Genomic DNA, 12,419 nt, shown 5'->3' on the forward strand with positions numbered 1-12,419 from the left:
TTCAAGTTTGTTACTTAACACAGACTTTGTTCATGGCTTAAGTGAAAATTCAGCTATGTGCTGTATACGTGGGAGTCAACAACGGACCACATGGAAGACCATGGATCCATGAGGTTATGATGGAGCTGAAAGTTGCCTGTTGCCTGGTGTCGTAGCTGTCACAAAATGACCAAGAACATATCGCTCACATGTTTGTGGTGATGTCAGTACACCTACTGCACTGCCAGTCATGTAAAGCACAGCACACACAATCATAGCACACAGTGCTTGGTAATAATAAGCAGCAGCTGCGACTGGGCATGGTGGCACACACCTGTGATCCCAGCACTTGGGAGGCTGAGGCAGGAGGATCACTGCAAGCTCAAGGCCAGCACACAGTGAGACCCTGTCTGAAAAAAAAAAAAAAAGCAAAAAAAGCAACAGCTGTGTTACTGGCTTATGTATTTCCTATCCTGCACTTTTTCTTGTTATTCTAGAGTGTATGTTCACCTGCCCCCTGACTGCACAGGAGACCACGTCACATGACTGACCCATGTGATCCGGGTCCGTGCAGCTACATTCCATGGTGTCCACATGACAACAAGGTTGCCTAACACCACGCTTCTCAGAACGTATCCATCATCAAGTGATGCGTGACTGTATCACAGAAGCAAGCAGGGTGGTCTTAGTAATCACCAGAGAAACAGAGCCAGCAGACCATGGCTATAGGTATCAGGGATGTACACATGGATATAGATGATATACAGCTGTGGATGAGCCGAGTACGATGGCACATGTAACCCTCTCTGAGGCTGAAGCAGGAAGATCACAAGTTCAAACACAACCTAGGCAACTTAGCAACTTAGTGAAACCCTGCCTCAAAATTTTAAAAATAAATTAATTAAAAGGGCTGAGGATGTAGCTCAGTGTGAAGGCTCTGGATTCAATCAGTGGTACTACAAAAATAAAAACACATATAGAAGACATAGCTGTAGATACCCAAGAGATCTGTTGTAAGTAATCAGATCATAACTACAGAGGCTGAGACATCCCAAGATCTGCAGTTGCAAAGCTGGAACCCAGGAGACCTGGTGGCATAGTTCTGGTCCGCAGCCAGTGAGCTCAAGACCCAGAAGGCCTGATAGGTTAGCTCAAATCCGAAGGCAGAGAAAAAACCATCTGTGCCACAGCCCTAAGGCATTCAGTCAGGAAGAATTCTCCGTTACTTCCGGGAGGGTCTCTACAGGCCTTCAACCAATTGCTTGAGGCCCATACATGTCAGGGCGGCCATCTTTGCTTACTCCCTGGATGCAAATGTTCATCCCTCACAGACTCACTCCAAGTCGCTTACGCAGCTGCCTGCTCACCTTGTGGCCTAGCCAAGTGGACACAAAATTAACCGTCACAAGCTACAACACTGTATTCCAATTATAGAAAGTACAAAAACAGGCCAAAAGAATCTCTTCTGTAACAGGTAAAGCCAGGAAGGTATCCGTCTAGGTATGTTCGTATTGTGAAAACGTACGGAGCTAGATGCTTGGGATTTATACCCTTTTCCTAAGGTACTGGAAAGTCACCATATTGTACGTGTTTTACATGAACATTTGATATATTTTACAGGGAGTAGTGGGAGTGAGTGCTTGGCCTGTTAGCAACATCTGCTGCGATGTCTTGGAAGAGAATACTAGTATAAATTCCTTCCAAGAAACTTATGTGTTCTTGGCTGGTACCTTCAGCTTCTCAGAATTCCTGGATAGGAAATCAAATCATATGGCTGCTGTTCGGTTTCATGAAATCAAACCCACTGTGGTTGAGGGGTCCCTTCCACGAAAGATGGTAAGAGTCCTGGCTGTGGGGACCCCACGCTGCGGCCTGAGTCCAGCCTCCCATGGTGGAGCCAGACAGACTGAAAGCTGAGGTGATGTCACATGAGAACCTCACAGTCAAGTTTTCCTCCATCTCTGTTGCTCTCTGTTTTCCCAGTCTGTTTTTGAACATTGTTTTTTGAGATTTCTAAGAGAAATTAATGTAGGCCTGTTTCACATCTGACACTGGGGAAAACTGAAACCCAGAGGTCTTTGGATCATTTTTTTCAACAGGTACTGTCCAAAGGAAGTTGGAGTTGTTAAAATCCTTCAAATTGAGCCTAGCCTTTCATTTGGTGGGATATTTATTTAGGCTTCGTGTCGTGTGCTGGAAAGAGGTTGACCTAGTTTGGGACTCCAGCTCAGCCACCTACTAGTCGAGTGACCTCTAAGTGTTATCTAACTTTTTTGAGACTGTTTCCTTCAACAGGTAAGGTGAATTTCATGGATGTGTGAGCAATGCGTGTAAGCCGCTGAGGTTCAGCGAATGACTCACACATTCACCATCATCACGGCCATTATTATCTTCGTCACCTCAGTGCTGCCTGAAGTCAGCATAGCTCTGGCCTAATCAAGTCAAGGTGGTTGATCTAAGAACATGAATTCCTTTATTCTTCAGGAAGCTTATAGCTTTACATTCAACAGGAGGCATAAACCAAATCTTGATAAGATTCAAACCATCAACAGGTTTTTAATCTACCAGATTAGAATATTATGATTAGATAAGTTTAAGTCTTCAAAAAATAGAATAAAGCCAGGTGTGATGAAGTACACCTTTATCCCAGCACTCTGGGAGGACGAGGCAGGAGGATTACAAATTTGAAGAGCCTAGCTGGGCAACTTAGTGTCTTAGAAAGACCCTCTCAAAATAAAAAATATATAAATAAGGGCTGGAGGGCCGGGGATTTAGCTCAGTGGTTTTGCTGCCTGCTGCATAAGATTAAGGACCCGAGTTCGATCCCCAGTACCAAAATAAATAAATAAATAAATAAATAAATAAGGGCTGGGGATGTAGCTCAGTACAAAGACCCTAAGTTCCATCTTCAGTACTATAAAAGGGGGGAAAGGAGTAAGTGAAATGCACTTTAAAAGAACTTTAGTATGGTTAGCTTGATGCTTTCATTACATTTGAGTGACCTTTTTGGTGGGATGAAAAGGGTGGTCAGAATGTAGTCTTTCGTGTTTTGATGAACTGAGGGTTTTTTAAAAAAAATATTGATAATTCAAAACAACAAATATAATTCAAAAATATATAACCTGTATTTTAGAATGACTACTGACAGTGATGAAATCTTGGGAGGTGGACATTCTCAACATTTCAGTTTTCCTCCTAGCCTTAGAAGAATTAAATTCTTCTATAGTAGCTTCTAAAGCATGGTCACAGAAGTCCCGAGGGTGGGGCTGCAGCTCAGTGATGGCACAAGCGGGACCCCAGGCTCCATCCACAGCACCCAAGAAAAATACTGAGACCCACAAGCATTTTGGAAATGGGATTCCTGAAATAAGTCATGAGGTTTTTTTTCTTGCAAGTGGAGAAAACCTTTCTCTTTCTGAAATTATCATGTCAGGTAACCCTAAGGCATAAGCTGAAATAAAAAGCATTATGTAATCTTTTTAAGGCATATAAACAATTAGTAATATACTAGTGAGAATTGTAACATGTGAGTCATAGCCCGTGAATCATGGTAACACAGCAAAAGGTCTGGTGGGGAAAAGCTGAATTATATTCCTTCTCTCATGTGGAAAAATAACCCCCTCCCACGGGGGCTAAATGAATAACATGGTTTTTCAGCAATGAACTTTAATTTCTTTTCTTTATTTCTTTCTAGTTTGGTTGTTATGAGAATCTAGTCTAGGATGTCTGGCTCCTTGAAGAACTCTATTATTTAGGCAGGGGATTTAGCTCAGTGGTTCAACAGCCTGCCTCACAGGGAAAGGTCACAAGTTCGATCTCCAGTAAAAAAAAATTCTGTTTAGGGTCTTCTTTGATCCAAGATAATATAATTCTCTCTCCCTCTTTCTCTCTCATCTGGTACTCATTTGATGTTATCTTCACAATGATAAGTATCATTCTTTTTTTTTTTTTTTTGGTACCGGGGATCAAACTCAAGACCTGTGCTTTGAAGGCAAGCAGCGGAACCACTGAGCTAAATCCCCAGCCCCCATTTTTTTTTTTGATAAATATCATTCTTGAGAGCTTTAGGTTCACAAAGTACTTTCATAAATATCTCATTTGAGCATTGTTAAGGTTCAGATCTAAGTTGGCCCCCAAAAAGCCTCCTGTGTTTGGAAGGTGATTGGATCACAGGGTGCCGTGCTCTTTGGTGGATTCATCTACAGGTGAGTCCAGCCACAGAGGGTCCTGACAGGAGGTGGGGCCTGGCTGGCAGTGGGTGACAGCGGTGTGACCTGGAAGGGCTTGTCCCCCACTTCTCTCCTCTGCACTTCTTGCCACCATGGTGTGAGCAGCTTCTCCCCAAAGCAGGCCCTTCCACCACGCTGCCTGTGTTTAAGCCTGCTGGACACAAACTGAACCTTCTGAAACCATGAGCCAAAACAAACCGCTCTGCTTTTAAATTGTGGTATTTTGTTGTAGTAATGAGGAAAGTGACTAAGACGAGCATCTTAGCAGTTTTATAGAAAAGTAAAAATGATTTTCATTTCTACGGATTTGGAAACTTAGGCCCAAGAGAGGTTCAGTGACTTCCTAGGGTCTAACATCTCTTTATACCAAGTCAAGTACATCAAATCCCACATCTTCATGACACCAACCTGCATAGGTACCACGGGGTGCAGAGGACGGAGGGAGAAATGGATAATACAGAGAAGGGCAGACAGACAGGGAATGCCAACAGGCACATTGAGAACACTGAGTTCCATGTCCAAGTGAGGCAAGACTAGGGCGTGGCCAGCCGGCTGAGCAAGTGGGCATGACCTGTCAATCGAGGAGATCCAGAACACATGCGCAGAAAAACAGTTCCTGAGCCCTGCACCTGGGGCCAATCAGGAAGCGCTGTCTTCAGTTCTGTTGTGAAATCAAGCGAGTCTGATGTCAGCCTAAAGAATGAGTGACACAGAAGACGTCCACCACTGACCTTGTGGCCATTGTGATCTCCCAGTGGCCAGCTGTCACTCTGCAGAGCACACGTTCTTCCTACCTTTCATGAATGTAAAGCTTCATTTGTCTTATCCAGTTCTTTGTTCAGGACAAGAACCTGGAAAGAATCTCTGGAAAGAGCCCACAGGCCCCCAGAACCTGGCAACACAAGGGCAGGGAAGCTAGGAGAGATGATTGCATCCTGTGGGAGCAAACACAGCCAATCCCCAGCACAGTGAGGTGCTGCCGGCCACGGGTCCCCAAGGAGGCACAGCCACGTGGGACACCATGCAAAGTGAGGGTTCCTGTGGGCCCAGGAGGCTCACAGGAGGGGTCGGGTGAGGCCTGTGTATCTTGTCCCCTGAAGGTTCACACTTCTTACACCACCTCACCTGCAAATTTTCAGTGCTAAACACAGTTCCATGAGGTCAAATACAGGGAAAGTTTACATTCTGGGCAGTGTCCTTCAGCAGGTGCTGGCCTTCAGACTGGCAGTGGCTTCAGGGCTGCAGGCTCCAAAAGCTGTGTCGCTGAGCTGATGCCCATGCGTACACAGGGGGAGACCCAGAGACCCTAAGTTCGGTGCTCACTGTGAGGACAGATGCTTCGTTCTTCTGTTCCTCCCTGCTCTCTCTCACCTTTCCTCCCTGTCCTTAATGCCCCGGCGGGGGCCCTTCCCAGCGAAACTGGGCTGGCAGCCTGGCTTCCCAGGCCCTGGGCACCTCTCCTCCTGTCTCACCACCCCCAGCTCTGCCCTGAACCCTGTCCCTCCCCACGCCTGCAGCCCTGCCAGGCCCACTTTTTCTTTTTGGGGGACTGAAACCAGGGTCTGCTGCATGCTAGGCAAGCGCTCTCCATGGAGCTGCAGCCTCGGCTCATTCCCACTCCGGGCAACTCAGACCACATCCTCTCACTGCCCAGCGTACTCCCTTGGCACCCCAATTCCAACAACCCTACGCCCCAAGACCTGCAGTCCTGAAGCACAGAGCTCGCAGCACTTCCTGTCCCCTGGTGTCCTCCCTCCTTGTCCCCTCTGTTCCACTGCTGGTGATCAGCCACTCCTGTGCTGACCCCTCTACCCTTTACCCTCTGGCTCTGAGACCCCCGCCCCATGAAGCCCCAGCCTAGATAACGCCAAGTCCCCACCTCCCCACCAGCTGGAGGAAACGCTCTCTACACGGCAGGGCAGGACGAAGCCATGCATGCTCCTGTAACGGCTCTCCTCCACCCATGCCCCAGGTGATGATTCAGGCCTTCGCTTCTCTCCCCAAACCTGCAACTCCTCCTCCCTCCTTCCACGCAGCCACTTCCCACCTCACCAAGAGCATGGGTGATCAGAACAGGACTCCCCCGGCCCCAGTGCCACTTCCACTCACCTCCCAGCTCCACGCCGCCTCTGACTCCTGTCCTGAGCTGAGCAAGCGCCCTGCCTGGCCAAGGCCAGCCCTTCCGGGACAGGGACTGAGCCACCCTGTCACCCACTCTGCAGTTCCATCTCCCAAATCTGCACCTTCCTTCTTACCATCTATTCACTCAGTTGCATCAGTTTGTGGATAGACCGAGTCTCCCCCATCTAAAAGGACAGACGAGGGCCAGGGATTTAGCTCAGTGGCATAGTCCCTTGCCTGGCAAGCACAAGGGCCTGAGTTTGATCCCTGGTACCAAAGAAAAAAAATGGTAAAAGGACAGACAGCATCTCCACTTCCTCCTCTAGCGACCATTCTATTTGTCTATTACATTTAAATCCGAGCTATTGGGGTAGAGTGTGGCAAAGGGGCACCACACTTCCCTAGCATGTGGGAGGCCCCGGGTTCTATCCGTGCCACTGCAGAAAAAACACTCAGCAGAAATATTGATTTGATGGTTGGAAAATACTTTCATTCTTTGAAGTCAGAATGAGGCTTGGCAATTTGATTTCTATATAAATGGCTGTTGAAATGTACAAAGTATCACATATGCACAGTAGTGTGGCAAGAAAATAAGCTGACAGAAAATAATTATTCAACTGCTAGTATTGATCAGGATCACCGTTTCAAAGATTTTCTAGGCACAAAGAACGCAAACACATGGCTGTGAGATTCTAGGACACACGGTGGATGGAGGCTCCTTTCTTGGCCAGCAGGGTGGAGCACACTCCTGTCCCTCTCTCCTGTCACCCCCTGCCTTTGCTATGGGAACTGTGGCTGGAGGAAGCCAGCAGGCGCCAGCACCACCACAAGCTGCGTTAACTCTCGCTCACCGCTTTGGCATTTCCTTTCGGAGCTGGAGATTAACCACATGGGCCTTCTGCTGTTTCTTCTCTAAGAGGGAAGGACCAAGTGCACCCTAGTAGCCCAGAAGTAGCACACGTACACACTCAAGAGGTCATCCTGGAGCTTCGAGCCCCAGGACCCAGCACGCTGCCTGCTGCTACATCTTGGTGACTTGGCCACCTGCCGGTGGGCCCGGCCCAGACTCGGCTCCTCTCCTGAGCCCCCAGCAAGAAGGGGCTGGGCCACAGCTCGGGGACCCGCACACACAGGCCTGGGGCCCGTAGCACCCACAGCAGCTCCTCTGAGGCCCAGAGTACTCTCCCCTGCCACCTCCTTTCTCTCCCCTAGTCCCGCTTGGATTTACCAGGTTTGTGGCCCTGCACTGCCCCAAGGACCCATCAAGGTCACAGAGAATTCCAGGGTCAACTCTTGCTTGAGCACGGTTACATGGGACACAATGGATGTTCTCACCTCCAACCCATTCCTTCTCCTGGCTTCCAGGACACCATCCTGCCACGGGTCTCCCCCCTCCCACCCTGAAACCCTTCTCAGGCTCTTCTCTGGCCCTTGACTTCCAGGGCAGTGTGCTCCCAGGCTCCATCTTTGGGCTTTTTCTCATTCACACCTGTGCTCAGTGCTGAGCAACCCTCGTCTAGTCCTGTGGCTCTGAATATGAGCGTGTATATGTGTGTGTGTGTGTATGGTGATGCCTCCCAAATTCTTGTCTTCATCAGGAACCTTTCAAGCTGGGTGTGGTAGGGTGCATCTGAATTCCCAGCATTCAGGAGGGGGAAGGGAAGATCCCAAGTTCAAGGCCAGCCTGGATTACATGGCGAGATTCTGTCTGGAGAAAAAAGGAACCTTTGCCCTGAACTCCACACCCAGTTGAGTGCCTTGGGTTTCTCCAGCCCTTTGCAGTCTTCCCATCTCAGCTGAGGGCAACAGCATCCTTCTAGTCCCTCAGACCAAAGACCTTCGACCATCACGGCCCCTCTCACCACCCTATGCGCAGCTCATTAGCAAAGCTCGCTGGCCAGACCTGCAAGGTACATCCACACCCTGCTACCTTTCCTTTTCCACTTTTGACTAACATGTAATATGTGTGCGGCATGCCCTGATGAAGTCAGGATAACTATTTCCGTTCCATATCATTCCTTCATCTTTAGAAACTTCAAGATCCTCACCTTCTTGGTAAAATACATAAAATATATGCACAAGGTCCTGGGCTCAAGGCCAGCACTGCCTATAATCTATATATTAGCCGCCTCTGTACGGTTATGTGTCACGTACATACACAGTGTTTATTTTGCACGATACATTATCATACACATGACACGTTCCTGTGAACTGCGCTCTGCAAGCTGGACTTACTTCTGTCTGTGTTTGGTTGCTCTCTCTCCACCCTCCTTCTCCCTGCTCACTCATTCCTCACTAGTGATCACTGTTCTACCTTTGGGTTGTACTTTTTGTCATTGTGGTTTTGGGTTGTTTGTGTTTTTTGGTTTTCTCAGGGTCTCGCTGTGTAGCCCATGCTGGCCTTGAACTTGCGGCTATCCTCCTGCCTCAGCCTCCCGAGTGCTAGTATTACAGCCGTGCACTACACGCCCAGCTGGGTTAACTTTTTTAAGCTCTCACATGTGAAAGAGGACATGCAGTAGTTGTCTTTCAGTACCTGGATTATTTCACATAACACAATGTCTCCAGTTCCATCCATTTCGCTACAAATGACAGGATTTTGTTCTTTTTATGGATGAATAGTACTCCGTTCTATAAAATTACCCCATTTTCCTTGTACATTCATCTGGCCCTGGACGTCTTGGCTGATCCTGCATGTTGGCTATTGTGAAAATCACAGCAGTAGCCATGGTGTGCAGCTAGCTCTCTGGTGTGCTGATTTCATTTCCTTTGGATGTAGGTCCAGAAGTAGGGTAACTGGATCATATATTAGTTCTATTTCTACTCTGTTGAGAAACTTCCATACCATTTACCAGAATGGCTGTACTAATTTATATTCCCACTACCACTGCATAAGAACTCTGTGTTCTCCATATTCTTACCAGCATTTTATTCTATTTATTTTATTTTAATTTTTTTAACAGAGGCAAAGTTTTATTAAAGGTAGGAAAAGAAACAGGCTCTGCAGAGCGAGTTTGGGCCAAGAAAAGTAGGAAAGGAAGTGCACTCACATGAGGGCCAACCATCCACAAGGGAGCATGGCAGCCATATTGTTTTTCAGGACTGAGGACTGAACCCAAGCCCCACACACGTCCCATTGGGCCATGTATCCAGCCCTTTGTACTTTTCGTTTTGAGACAGAATCTTGCTACACAGTCCAGGCTGCCCTGCAGCCCCTTGGTAGCTAAGATTACAAGTGTGCACTGCGGTGCCTGCCTCTGCCCAATAGTTCTCATCCACCTTGTCTGCTCTTTCCTTCTCACTGTTACGTCGCCAGGCATGGCCGCATGCGCCTGTAGTCCCAGCCATTTGGGAGGCTGAGGCAGGAGAATTGTGTGTGCAAGTCCAGCTTGGACAACACAGGCAACAGAGCAAGCTCCTATTTCAAAAGAAAAAAAGAAAGCAATTGTACTGTACTTACCTTGTCAGTTGGCTCTTCCCTCTACAATGACACTGGGGCAGGAAGCTTCACCTGTTGGGGTCACTGCCACCTCCCAAGGCCTGAGGGGCGATCCAGGGCCTGGCTGCCTCAGCGGTAGCACTCCGGGACGTCGGAAGGCGGCCTGAAGGGTCGGCCACCCGCTTCCTTTCAGCCACTGAGGCACAGTGGAGGCCTGGGCTCCTTTCCGCCTCCTGCTCTTGGTATTTTGGTGTTGGGAAAAATACTTCCTCTCCGTAAGCCTGTTTCTCGGCCAGTACAGAGGGATGCAGAAGCCAACTGCAGTCCCACCCTGCGCGCTCCAGCGCCCACGATGACCACGACGCGAGGGGTAGGCTCAGGGGTTTGTGTACTTTGTACAAGGCTGGCACGCGAGGAGTTGGGGTGAAGGCGGAGAAGACCCCGTGTCGTCTCACTTACGCTGATCCTAAACACTGGTTCCTGGCAGACTCCCGGACCTTGCTGGCAGCAAAGTCTAGGATGGGAAAACAGCTACAAACATGGGGCCCAGATGTATCAACTTCACGGCTAGGTGGGCAGCTGTGACCTATCAGCACCACGCAGCACCTTGCCCGCTCCAGGCTCCATTCGTTAACTCTCCTCTCAGACCTTTCGAAAAAAGCCACGTTTCAGTGTTCAGCTTCTCACCCCGCCCCACCCGCCCGGTGCTCTCCCATGGAATTCAAGCTGTAGTCCGAACCCTGGAACCCGCGGGCTTCTAACCCCTCGTGTGAAAGAAAGCTCAGCTCAGCGTGCTGAGGAGGGGAGGGACGCTGGAGAAATAAATGCTCTCCACGTCGAAAGCCACCCTCACCCATACTTCCAGCAGAGGAAGAATCTTGAGAAAATCATGGGATTTCAGCAATTATTTTGAAAACATCCATTAAAATGCCCACACTGCTGATTAGCTCCCTGAATTCGTTCCTTTCCATAATACCATTAAATCTGGCATCTCATTTTTTTTAGATTTGTGAATTTCTTCCTGTGTTAAGCAAAAAGATTGCTGCCACACACACACACACACACACACACACACACACACACACGCACTCACACACAAGATGGTAAAATTAAACTCAGGAAGCTCTTGCACTTAGCCGTGGGTCTGAGAGTCTGCCTCACCTGAATGAACACCAGGGGCAGATGAGGGTGACCTTCGCCCTCCAGGTCTTCGGTGCCCCGCCATGGCTGCATGTTGGAATCGCCTGGGGGTGATCAGCAGAAGTCACTGAGGAAGTTTGGCCTGGTTCCGGTCCTAATCACTTAGCATCAATCAGAATGAGTGGGAAGGGAGCTCAGGTGCCAGTGCTTTAGGAAAAGACACCCAGGCGGGCTGTGGCTGCAGCTCAGGTGTAGAGGAGGCGCTCAGTGCGCACCGGGCCCTGGGTGATTCTGATTTGCTGCCAGAGCCGAGCACCACTGGTGGACTGAGCTCAAAGATGTCTGGCTTACCAGAGTGAAGGCTTCCATTCCTTTCCTCAGCGTGAATAAGAGGGTCCCGCTGGCATGAAAAAAGCTACGGATTAATCCAAACTGTACCACTTACAATTACAATTTCTCTTAATATAGTACTTCCATAGCCCCCAAATTCTTTTATTTTTATATTAAATTTTTGATTAATAAGATACGATTTTAGGATAAAAAGCAAAACCTTAATTATTCTCTTTCTTTCTTTCTTCTGCGGTGGTGGGATGGAATATGACCCCCACACGACACGTGCTAGGCAAGCACTGTCCCCCTGAGTCACACGCCAGCCCCAGATCGCTTTAATTTTGCTCCATCAGACTTCCCAGGTGGTGCCCTCTCCATGGCAGCGCTGAGCAGGAGCAGAGGGGTCTCCAACCCCTGGAGCCTTTGGTGTCTGATTCTGTTTTTGTGCAGCTGTGCTGTCTGACGTGGCAGCCACTGTCCACACACGGCTCTTTCAAATTAAACTAATTCCCATTAAATCAAAGTAGACATCCAGTTCCTCACTATAATTAGCCACATTTCAAGTGCTAGGCAGCCACTGGTGAGGCAGGAGGTAGCTACGTAACAGCCTGCCTTGGAGCCGGCTTTCTGGGCTAGATCCGAATTAAACTTTAACCTGGCTCTGGGACACTGTGGTCTAAATATAGTAAGAGAAAGTAACCAGGTAACCCCGTTCAAAGCCAGCAAGTCTGGTCTTCAGCCACCTTGGCTGACCCAGCCCTAATTACCATGTCACTGACTCTGCAGTTCCAACATCCCACCCCAATGGGCTTTGGGCACCATGACAGTTCCTCCAATCACCACACAAGGTCAAAAACTCCACCACCTGATGGAGGGGCAGAGCAAAGCTGCTGAGAGCCAAAATCTCAGTCCAACCCCCAGTGCCACCCCAAACCCTAATGCTGAAACCCCCAGCACCAAACCCTGTCAGGGCTGTGAGCGCCTCCCACTGGCTGCCCCCACCTGTGGAGTGTGCTTTCACTTTTCATAAATCTTTGACCTTGCTGCTCCCTTTCTATGCCCTCCTCAATTCTTTGTTCAGGACACTAAGAACCTGGACAAGACCCCGACCAGTACCAGGGGCAGCTGGGTTAGATGGTGCAGAGAGAGAACTTTGCCACCGATGCAAGAAGTTCTGTTCA

The 12,419-nt window shown here is 48.7% G+C and overlaps 1 long non-coding RNA gene across 2 annotated transcripts in view; it reads right to left on the reverse strand.

The window, feature by feature from the left end:
* The window catches only part of LOC110350921 (uncharacterized), a 33,499-nt gene extending 21,304 nt beyond the window's left edge, over positions 1 to 12,195 (reverse strand). The window contains exons 1-4 of one of the 2 annotated variants that reach the window (XR_015444315.1): positions 11,459 to 12,190; positions 11,260 to 11,308; positions 10,930 to 11,012; positions 9,790 to 10,416 (exon numbers count right to left, since the gene is read on the reverse strand). This is a non-coding gene — a long non-coding RNA (uncharacterized LOC110350921). Of the gene's footprint in view, positions 1 to 9,789; positions 10,417 to 10,929; positions 11,309 to 11,458 lie in introns of both variants that reach the window. The other variant, XR_015444314.1, reaches the window with a different exon arrangement.
* Between the last annotated feature and the right edge of the window lie 224 nt (positions 12,196 to 12,419).

The sequence above is a fragment of the Heterocephalus glaber genome, unplaced genomic scaffold (assembly GCF_053883595.1).
Source record: "Heterocephalus glaber isolate CG9 unplaced genomic scaffold, H.glaber_assembly_v1.0 deba00001600, whole genome shotgun sequence".
NCBI lineage: Eukaryota > Metazoa > Chordata > Mammalia > Rodentia > Bathyergidae > Heterocephalus > Heterocephalus glaber.